We start from the raw sequence: 12,500 nt of genomic DNA on the forward strand, positions 1-12,500 counted from the left end.
TGCACATTGGCACCTATCAAGTGCCAACGCACAAAACTCTTGGCCCTTGAGTCACTCTATTGGTTCTGCCAAATATTGATAAAAATATAAAAGACACTTATATTCTGTAAATGACAATAATAATATCTTACAAGCTTAATGCTTACAAAAAATTATTTACAGAATTGTAAAATTTGGTACCGCTTTTCAAAAACATCACAGAAAATGCACATGATAGTTATATATATAGGGATACCTCGGTTGAAGTCGTTCTTGAAGATATGTTGGTTTTCAAAAATAATATATGGAAAAATAAAAATCAAGTGAAGTCGTTTTACTCAACTTTACATCAATCCAACAATAATATTGTAATCATAAAAAACACTAAAAAACATTGAAAGCACATAAAATCCTGTTGCAATAAATAAGAATAAGAGCATATAAAACCATATTAAAATATAGCAAATGCTAAAATACATACCATAAAGTAGTGTGGCCTCGTTCACTAAAGCATAACATCAGCTGTGTTGTTTTATATATGTCTTTCGGAGCTCATATTGCACTGGTAATTACAATATCTATCGTTAGGCGTCATCATGATTCCCAAGATTGTTTTGAATTCAGATTTGTTTACATCATCATCATCATCGTTTAACGTCCGCTTTCCATGCTAGCATGGGTTGGACGATTTGACTGAGGACTGGTGAAACCGGATGGCAACACCAGGCTCCAATCTGATTTGGCAGAGTTTCTACAGCTGGATGCCCTTCCTAACGCCAACCACTCAGAGAGTGTACTGGGTGCTTTTACGTGTCACCCACACGAAGGCCAGTTAGGCAGTACTGGCAACGGCCATCATTTAGATTTTCTCATTTATATTCATTTGTAATTTTAATTTTTTCCCCTATGCCTCCAAAGAAAAGTCCTGGTGAAAGTGCTAAGCGTCATACTATAATATGATGCTGGAGGATAAGTTGGTGATGATAAAACATCATGATGAAGGTGAAAAAGTTGTAATGATTGCACGATCTTTTGGGGTGAATCAGACAACTGTATCGAGGATTATACATAATAAGGACAAGATTTTAATACATACCACATCTGAAGCCCCAGGGATGAAGAATACTGTCATCAACAAGAAAAGAGGCAAAATCTTTGAAGAAATGGAAAGTTGTGTATCTATTTGGATTGATAGGCAGAATCATCCAAATGCTATCCTTAGTCAAGAAGTCGTTCAGGAGAAAGCATTGTCTTTGTTTGAGGACCCGAAGAAAAAATATCCAGATGAGAAAGATGTAGAGTTCAAGTCAAGTCAAGGATGGTTTATGCGATTTAAAAGTCGGAGAAGCAAGGTGAAGGCACATCAGCTGATGAACATGCAGCAGTGGAATTTCTCAGAGTGGTTGGCATTAGGAAGGGCATCCAGCTGTAGAAACTCTGCCAAATCAGATTGGAGCCTGGTGTAGCCATTGGGTTTCACCAGTCCTCAGTCAAATCGTCCAACCCATGCTAGCATGGAAAGCGGACGTTAAACGATGATGATGATGATGATTGAAGAAGATTATCGAAGAAAACAAGTAATAAATAAAGAAGAAGAAGAGCAAGTCAAACCTGAGCCTCACCACTTCATTAAAATGCAGTAAGCATTTGCACTCATTGAGAAAGGTCTTGGCTATGCTCAAAGATATGGATCCAAATGTTATGAGTGAATTATTATCATTTAGCATTTAAACTGGCCACATCTGGTCCAAATATTCTACCTGTTTTATGTTCAAATCAGCCAGATCTGGCCTCTCACACATACTCTACAATGTCATTCTAGAAATAAGCAATCACATTCATTGGAATTTCAAAGCTATGAGATAAATGCATGATTAATTAATAACAATCTGAATACATAGCATTACATCTGAATGCTAAAGGGTCTGTATCCAGTTTCCATGACAACATAACATAGTTTGGGTGATTTGACATGATCTAACTAGAAAACTCATCATGCTCTGTCTACTATGCCAAGATTTCTACAGCTGGCTGCCGTTCCTTACATGAATCATTTTACAGAGTGTGCTGGGGTGTATTTATTTCATGGTACCAACATTAACAATGATCACTTCCTAACTTGCAAGCCTAAGAGGCTCACAGTGGCCCCTGTAGCTAAGCAGGGTGGGGCACAAAAGAGAGAGTAATTGACAACGCCAGGCAGAGAGATGAGATATGGTAAGGGGAGAGGATGGGAGAGATGAAAAAGAATAGGGGAAGGAAAAGAGATTAGTAAGAGAGCTGAGCTAAAGGAGAGAGCCCTATTTCTCACTTCAAGTTTTTCAAATTCAGTTTCAGAAAGATGGCACGTGTAAAGACATTCGAGTGAGATCATTGCTAGTGCCGCTGGACTGGCTCCTAGCGCAGGACACGAAACTCAGCTTGTGAAGGCCCGTTGGGGCAAGCAAAAGCGAAATCGTGATGGCACCTGTGCGAAATCGTGATGGCACTTGTGCCGGTGGCACGTGTAAAGACATTTGAGCAAGATCGTACCAGTGCCGCTGGACTGGCTCCTGTGCAGGTGGCACATAAAGTACACCATTTTGAGCGTGGCCGTTGCCAGTACCACCTGACTGGCCTTCGTACTGGTGGCATGTAAAAGCATTCACTACACTCTCGGAGTGGTTGGCGTTAGGAAGGGCATCCAGCTGTAGAAACTCTGCCAAATCAGATTGGAGCCTGGTGTAGCCATCCGGTTGCACCAGTCCTCAGTCAAATCGTCCAACCCATGCTAGCATGGAAAGCGGACGTTAAATGATGATGATGATGATGATGATGATTTGTTCACACATATATAGAAAAAGATGGATAATGGTTCATTTACTGCAGCTGTTTCATAGGAGTTTTTTTTATTGATGAATAGAGTTACTACATCATACGAAAAAGTAGTTTTACACATTTAAAAAAAAAACATTCCAAAAATAACCAGTTTGCACCACTTTATCATTCCCTGACCAGTAGTAGTCAAAAGAATGAATTCACTTGCTCAAGTTAGTAGTTAACATAGCAAAAGCAAAGACAGTGAGCTGGCAGAAATGCTAGCATCTGAGGGAAATAAATACGTTTACATCAGTGCATATGGTGTAGTGGTTAAGAGTGCAGGCTACTAACCCCAAGATTCCCAGTTTGATTCCAGGTAGTGGCCTGAAGAATAATAACAACAACATCAAAAAATACCTTAAGAATGAGCACCCAGGTTCGAAATTTCCCCCAAGACACCTGATGAAGACTGGAGGGTATATCAGCCGAAACATTGTGTTAACAACAAACAAGATGAGGACAAATATCCATCAATTGTAAATAATGTAAATAATGAACTTCACCCATTTTCAAAAAAAGACTGACTAATCACTTAATTTAAAGATAAAAATTGAAAATTCCAAACATAGTCTAAGTTGGTTAATTTGGTCTATTAAAGACAGAAACAAGGACTATACTATCGATTGGGAATTGATTAGTACTGCAAAACTTTACAGACCAGAAACTAATAAATGTAACCTATATATTGAAGAATTTTACCAAATTTTTACATCAGAGTATAATATAATAAATTCTAGACAAGAACAAGCTTTAAGATGCTTGCACATGAGAAAATTTACCTTTGCTCAATATAAATGAGTTATAAATATTTAAACAACAGAATTTTTTGAAATAACTGACTATAAGGAATAAACGAGTGATTATCTAATCAATACTTGGAACTGAAAATAGTTCACATCTGATTTAACATACAACTCCACTTCATTGAATACAACTAAATTCAACATAAAACTTTAACCAGTTAAATATCAAAGGATATTACAGGGAAGACCCTGAAAAAATTGTACTGGTATTAATAGCAAATTTGCAATTGCAACGGTTACTAACCAATGCAGTCAGCACATGTGTAGGTCTGTTTGAGGCTGTATTTATATATAAATGTGAATTGAAGGTAATGCTAATGCTACTTCATCATAATCCTTATTGTTGTTATTATTATTATATCGAGGCAGTGAGCTGGCAGAATTGTTAGCACACTGGACAAAATGCCTAGCAGTATTTCACCTGTTGCTACGTTCTGAGTTCAAATTCTGCCGAGGTTGACTTTGGCGTTCATCCTTTCGGGAACGATAAATTAAGTACCAGTCAAGTATTGGAGCCGATGTAATCGACTATCCCCACTCCCCACAAATTCCAGGCCTTGTGCCTTAGAAAGGATTATTATTATTATTATTATTATTATTATTTATATTAAATACTCCATGAAACCTATATGGTTAAAGGTGATATATTTGGAATAATCCAACAGAATATATCTCTGAATTCTTATCTAATAAGAATTATTTGTGGATTTATATATTAACCGTTGAATAAGCTATTTTGAATACTTAACTGTGAGTGAACCGGTAAATGTTTCGAGAAATCCCTTAGTTGGTAACCAATATATTATTTAGCTACATCTGGATGTGTGTAGGTTCATTATGCTCATGTATTGTTTATAACAAAAAAAAAAAAAAAAAAAAGAAGGGGAAAAAAAAGAGAAGCTGCACGTACAACACATAACTTAGAAGCAGCGCCACAGATGTACCAACACAACACAAGATTGAAACATAGCCGACCTCACACACTTCTCATGAGGAATTCCAGAAGAAGCTTTGTGAGACCACTACTGGCACACTTCCGAAAAAAAGAAAACTGTTGGAAAGCAGTTTATAGCAGAGACTCCGTCTAAGAAGATCTAAAGAAGGAATTGTAATTCCGAAATATCATCGGACTATAGATAATCAAATTACAACAGGCATACAGTCCATTTTTTGTTTTATAGTGCATTGTTGTACCATTCTAAACTTTTTATTCTTTACAAATATATATATATTCACATGTTTATATATGTGTGTATCACATGATCACATGATTGACAGGACTATCAGATGTTGTTTGTTATACATCACTGGTTACAATGCACTTTGCATCATTTTAGCTTTCAAATGATACCACCTGACTAGCTTGGCATGCAGGCCAACATTTCCTCTGATCAGAAAGCTAGTCCAGCACAGGGTTACCCATTTACAGCAAAGTGGACTGGCGCAACATGAAATAAAGTGTCTTGCTCAAGAACACAATGCTTCACCCACTTCAGGAATGAAGCCCATGATCACTAGATCACTAGCGCAACAACCTAGCCACTAGGCCATGTGCTTTCATGTGTGTGTGTGTGTGTGCTACACATTAAACGATAAACGTTGCCCTTTCAAAGCCTAGCCAGGCTCATGGGCCCGGTTTCCATGGCGTATGTGTTCACCCCAGCTGGACAGACGCCAGTCCATCGCAGGAAGAAGGAGTGAGAGAAAGTTGGGGCGAAAGAGTACAACAGGGATCACCACCACCCCCTGCCGGAGCTTCGTGGAGCTTAGGTGTTTTCGCTCAATAAACACTCACAACGCCCGGTCTGAGAATCGAAACCACGATCCTCCAACCACGTGTCCGCTGCCCTAACCACTGGGCCATTGCGTCTCCACGTGCTACCCATTAAACTACATTAATAATATCTAATAACAACAATGACGATGACCAATGCTTATATATGAGAGGTGGTGGTGGTGGTGATAGAAGTGGTGGTGGGGATAGAAGTGGTGGTGGCAGTGGGGTGAAGTCGGGTGGGAGTGGTGGTAACACAAGGAGTGTATACTATATATAGCTCGATGAGTTGGTTGTTAAATATGCACGATATATACCCACTCCATCTCGCTTCATCCCTCTCTCACCTGTCTAGAACTATAACTTAGGTGAAACACAATAAGGTAACCTAGACATTAGCTAATTAGTCATACATTCATTCTGCTGTGAATTTACACAGGTTTCACCTCTATTTAGCATTAATGGGGCCAACCTATAACTGTCCTGAAATCTCTGTTAGAAGCTATAAATATGGACATTAATTGGATTTAATTAAGGACCACAGTTGATATGGCTACCACTAGTACCACAACCACTACCATCTCTACTTCTATCACCACCACCTCTACAACCACCAACTACTACAGCTACTACTATCATGATAACACTACAAATACTACTACTATTATGATGAATTGGGGAACTTTACAAATAAAAACTGCAAGGAACACGTACAAAACTATGACAGGCTGTGGCCGTGTGGTAAGAAGCTTGCTTCCCAACCATGTGGTTCTGGGTTCAGTCCCATTTTGTGACACCTAGGGCACGTGTCTTCTACTAAAGCCTTGTGAGTGGATTTAGTAAACAGAAAGCGAGCTGGCAGAAACGTTAGCATGCCGGATGAAATGCTTAGCGGAATTTCGTCTGCCACTACGTTCTAAGTTCAAATTCCACCAAGGTCGACTTTGCCTTTCATCCTTTCGGGTTCAATTAAATAAGTATCATTTACACACTGGGGTCGATATAATTGGCTTAATCCATTTGTCTGTCCTTGTTTGTCCCCTCTATGTTTAGCCCCTTGTGGGCAATAAAGAAATAAGAAACTGAAAGAAGCCCATCACATATGTGTGTGTGTGTGTGTCTTTGTGTCCATATTTGTCCCCCCACCACTGCTTGACAAGAAGTATTGGTGTATTTACATCCCCATAGTTAAGCTATTTGACAAAAGTGAAACTTGATAGAACAAGCACCAGAATTAACAAAAAATAGATAGTGGGGTCAGTTTATTTTGACTACAAAATTCTTCAAGGCAGTGCCCCAGCATGGCTGCAGTCTAATGACTGATTGTTACAAAACTCCCATGTCAGTGTCAGAACTAGTGGAAGTGGGTTGGGGGTTCTAATTAACACTACACTGCTATCATCATAATTTGGAGGTAGTAATTAACATTGCGTTAATATAATAAGTATGAGGGGCTCATTAATGTGACTGTTCTTCAGCATACAGCTTACACAAGAGAATATATGTTTGTAAATGCAAGGTTTCTTTGCTAACGAGTATTGACACTCATGTAAAAATTTGGCCAAGAAATTTTCCCTGTGAAATGGGGGAGGGGGGGGGGGGTGAGAAAGAAATTTTCCCTGTGAAAATTGAGAATGTGTGTGAAATTTCCAAGGGTTCACCTCACCATCTTCCAGACAAAAAAAAAAAACTGATTTTGTGGCACATTAGGAGCTCACCATAATTCATTCTACATAAAAAAAAATCCAGGGTTGGGGCTCGCCCCGCCCTCCCTTTTTACTGAACCACCAAAATAAGGGATCTATGGGAAAGTAGGAGGCCAAGGGAGTTGATCCCATGCGAAAAATCATGGCTATTCTTTTTTTTTATTTTTTTTTTTTTTGGTGAAAAGCATTGGGGTGTACTTGTAAAAATTTACCAAAACTGGGTCAACCTATATCAATCAGAACCACAGATTGCCATGCACCTCATAAACCTTCCCGCAACTTAACCCGTCCAAAGGACAGGTGCATTTGGTAGTATATATAAATATATATATATATATATGTGTGTATATATTGTCCACTCTGTGGGGTGGATGGTGTTAAGAAGGGTATCCAGCTTTAAAAACCATGCTAAAACAGACACTGAAGCCTGGTGCAGTCTTCTGCCTAACCAACTCTTGTCAAACCGTCCAACCCATGCCAGCATGGAAAGTGGACGTCAAATGATGATGATGATGATGATGATGATACGTAATCACACACAGACATGTATATTCATATATATATATATATATATATATATATATATTACGTACATTCACATGTACATACATTAAAAAGGTCAAGTGGTTCTCTTCCAAAGACATAACTTGTTAAAAGTGAGTCAAGTATTGTTTTGGCTTTCACTTCATTCCTCATACGATGAGAACTCATGTGAAGCTGCTGTCTCTCTCCGACACTGTTAGTAGCTGACGGAATCTTTGGTACTCTATTACCTTATTTGGAAGTTTCCTTTGTAGCAACAAACAAAGAGTGGCTGGCTGATGAGTTAAAACTCACAGTGCTGGGTCAAATTTCTCCTATGATCATAAACACACACACACACACACACACACACACACCATTCTGGTATGGGCTGGACATTTTGATGGGAACTGGCAAGCCTCAAACCCATGTCAGCTCCAAAGTCTTCTTTGGTATGGTCTCTACAGCTTCATGCCCTTCCTAATGCCAATCACTTTACGCAGTGTACTGGGTGCTTACTTCATGCCACTGGCACTAGTGAGGTTGATAACTTGGAAGACAGAAGAGGGGAAAAAGGAAAGGGAAGAAACTCCCACAACTAAGAAGAAATATTTGGGAGGAGAAGGTAGAGGTGGTTCTATGCCAGATGTTGAAAATAGAGGAATAAGTGCAGGTATTTTGCTATGGAGGAGATAAAAGGAAAATAGTGACGGGGTGCAAGAGCAAACTCACAAGGAACAAGAAAGGGCACATAAAGAGAGGATATGAACTGAGTCATGGGAGTGGGTGAGAGAGTGGATGCTTTCGTAAGTGTATGAGGGGAGAGCAAACAAGTGGAGGTAGAGGTTAGGTTAGTGAGTGATGAACCAGGGTGAGGGTGCTGATGATGGGAAATGCCAGTATGTAGAGGGGTCAAGGAGGAGACTTATAGGAATGGCTCAGGAAGGAGAATAGATCAGAAAGTAATAGAATGATGTGCAAAGTGTAGGAGCTGTGGAGAGGGGGAGATATAGGGATACATGTTGTAGGTGGGTTATGATGGTAGATATGAGAGAGTGTTGAGAATGATGGCATATATATATATATATATATACACGCACACACATATGTATATCTATATATACATACATATGTATATCTATGTATACATATATATCTATATATACATATATATCTATATATACATATATATCTATATATACATATATATCTATATATACATATATATCTATATATACATATATACATACATATCTATATATACATACACCAAGAAGTACCTTGAAACCTTCAGGCAGATCATCGAGGACAAGAGATACAAGCTAGAACAGGTTTTCAATATGGACAAGACTGGCTTGTTCTGGAAGAAGATGCCTTCTGGAATGTACATCATGAAAGACGAGGGAAGAGCCCCAGGATTTAAGGCACAGAAGGACAGAGTGATGCTAATTATGTGTGGCAATGCTGCTGGCTTCATGATGAAACTAGGACTTAGCTACAAGTCCGCAAACCCAAACACCTTCAAAAATAAGAAAAACCTATTGCCTGTCCACTGGATGCACAACCCCAAGGCCTGGATTACCAAAAGTCTAACATTGAATTGGTTCCACCAATGCTTCATCCCTCAAGCCAAGGAATACCTCCAAAATGTATGCATGGAATTCAAGGTGTTGCTTGTTCTGGATAATGCTGGTGGTCACTCTTTGGATTTGAATCAGTAATTATAAGTTTAACTGCCATGTAACTCTCAGCTCACACGTGATCCTCATCACCAAATTACACTTCATGATTCCCATCTGAACAATCAGTCCATCAACAGAACCAATATTGAGATTTAAAAATATATAGCTGGAGGTGGTGGTGGAGAGACGAGGAACAGAAATTCCAGGAATTTGAGAAATGTCAGAGATTCTATAAAAGTAATTTCTTTATATTGCCTTTACATCAAAGATTTTTCTAGAAATGTTCACATAAATCTAATAATTATTAATTTTAATATTTTATAAGAATAAGGCAGTGAGGTGGCAGAATCATTAGCATGCCAGGCAAAATGCTTAGCAGCATTTTATCCGGGTCTATGTTCTGAGTTCAAATTCCACTGAGGTTGACTTTGCCTTTCATCCTTTTGGGGTCAATTTAAAGTGTAGCAGTTGAGCAGTAGGGTTGATGTAATAAACTTATCCACTCCCTTGAACTTGCTAGCTTTGTGCCAAAATTTGAAACCAATATTTTATAAGATAAGGTGGCAAGCAGGCAGAATGCTTAGCAGCATTTCATCCATCTTTACATTCTAAGTTCAAATTCCACAGAAGTCAATTTTACCTTTCATCCTTTCAGGGTCAATAAAATAAGTACCAGTCAAGCACTGGGGGTTGATGCAATCGACTTACCCCTCCCCACAAATTTCAGGCCTTATGCCTACTGTAGAAAGGAATACTTTACAAGGTGGTAAAGAGAGAGGGTGGTGGTGGTGTGTATAAGTTATTAGATCTTGTGGGTATGAACTCAAGTAATATTTTAGAGTGTGATGAACCTGCGTTACACAAATCCTGGGGCCCATTTGGCTCTGACTGGCAATACTTGGAATGGAACCCTTACCAGAGTTATAGATTCCTCTTTCATTTCAAAATTCTGGGCTAATATGCTGAGGAGATAAGTTATACTTTATAAGGAGATGGGGCCTTTTTTAATCTTGGCTGGCCACCCTGCTAGTGATGACGTTACTATAAAAACACTGCTTTCCAATGACCGTGAACTGGTTTTAGGTCAAATGGGTTTACCCTTGTCCATACTTAGTATGTATAGATGCCTTAAACCAGTAGTTCCTGACCACTTTTTATCTATGAACACCTTTGATAACTATTCCATTCTGGTGGACCCATAGCCATTCGATATTTAAAAACTAGTTTTATAGATACTTCTTTCACAATTCCTATTTTGTTTATCACACATTCCCTTGCGTAGGCTGAGCTATGTGAAACATTTGAGTAAGAAATTTAGCTATTTCTTGCAATAAAGGCATTTAAAACAAAATTTTTTTTAAGGGCCCCTAATATACTACTGTGGGTCCCCAGTTTACTATTTTACTTGCATAGACTCCTAAAATCTTATGTGGACCCCCAAAGGTTATATGAACCCCAGTTGAGAACCACTGCCTTAAACACTGTTTTGTGTATAGGATGTTGAATTTTGGTCTTCGTAATTTCTCATCTAAAACCTTTCTTTGTACAATGGTGCTTTTGTCAGAAGTGATTCCCTGCTATTTCTTGTTAATGGTGCAAGCCTTATGTCAGATTTTGGTTCTGAAGCCAGCTGGTATTTAGGAACTCTGGTGAAGTATCCAGAGTGACTGTGCCATCAACACTTGTAATAATCCTTTCTACTATAGGCATAAGACCAGAAATTTTGGGAGAGAGAAATAGTCAATTATATCAACTCCAGTGCTCAACTGGTTCTTATTCCATTGACCCGAAAGGATAAAAAGTAAAAACCAGCCTCAGTGGAATCTGAACCCAGAATGCAGATGGATGAAATGCTGCTAGACATTTGTCTGGCATGCTAACAATTCTGCCAGCTCATCACCTTACCATCAGTTGTAATTGCTGTTGTTTGTTCCTTCTTGAGCCATGCCTGGCTCATAAGGGCCAGCTTCCCAGTTTCATTGGCGTATCGGTTCCCCACCTGGATGGGATGCTGGTCCATCGCAGGTGAGCTGCTAGATGCAGGAGAAAAGAGTGAGAGAAAGCTGTGGTGAAAAAGTTAGCAGAAGTTCGCCATTACCTTCTGCCAGAGTTGCATGGAGCTTAGGTGTTTCGCCCATAAACACACACATCGCTCGGTCTGAGATTCAAACCCGTGATCCTTCGAGTTCACTGCTCTAATCACTAGACTATGTGCCTCCACACAGTTGTAATAATCATTTCAAATTTTGGCACACAGCCTGTAATTTCAGGGAAAGTGTGTAACATGGTCACATCTATCCCAGTGTTCAACTGGTACTTATTTCATTGACACCAAAAGGATGAAAGACAAGGTCAACCTCTGCAGAATTTGAGGAATTGAAACGAGATCATATATCATTAGTTAGTTGAAATCTTACTACTGCAATGGCCATATATTTGTTTCAAATTTTAGCATAAGGCCAGTAAGTTACATCGATCCCAGTACTCAATGGGTACTTAATTTTATTGACCCTGAAAGGATTAAAGGTAAAGTCAACCTCAGCGGAATTTGAACTCAGAATATAAACACATGAAATGCAACTAAGTATTTCACCTGGCATGCTAACAATTCAGCCAGTTTGCTGCCCTTACAAGGCCCATATATTGATTTCAAATGTTGACACAAGGCCAGCAATTTCAGAAGAAGGGTTAAGTTGATTACATTGACCCCAGTGCTCAACTGGTGCTGAAAGGCTGAAAGGCAAAGTCGAACTTGGTGAAATTTGGACTCAGAATATCAAGGCAGATGAAATGCTACTAAGAATTTCACCCGGCAGAATAGCAATTATGCCAGCTCACCGCTTTACAATTGCCATATATTAATGGTCTCAAAGGAACAGTGCTGCCCTCTCTGGGAGAACACCTCCAACAGATTCCATCAAAAAATACCTGGAATTCCAAGAAAACAAACAAAACAAAAATATGATGTCAAGTAAAAATATTTGAAAATCTAAAGAAATAATTATTTCTATGTAATTACTTTAATGTAATTACTTGCATAATTACACTGGTGGTGGTGCTGGTGATGGGGGTAATTAACTTAATTACTGTATTATTTCTCCCTCTGCATTGAGTTCAAATGCTGACATTGAAAACTTAATCACACCAGAAGTTGATTAAATAATTACAGGGTATA

Source organism: Octopus bimaculoides, chromosome 23 (genome assembly GCF_046866305.1).
Source record: "Octopus bimaculoides isolate indiv1 chromosome 23, ASM4686630v1, whole genome shotgun sequence".
Taxonomy (NCBI): Eukaryota; Metazoa; Mollusca; class Cephalopoda; order Octopoda; family Octopodidae; genus Octopus; species Octopus bimaculoides.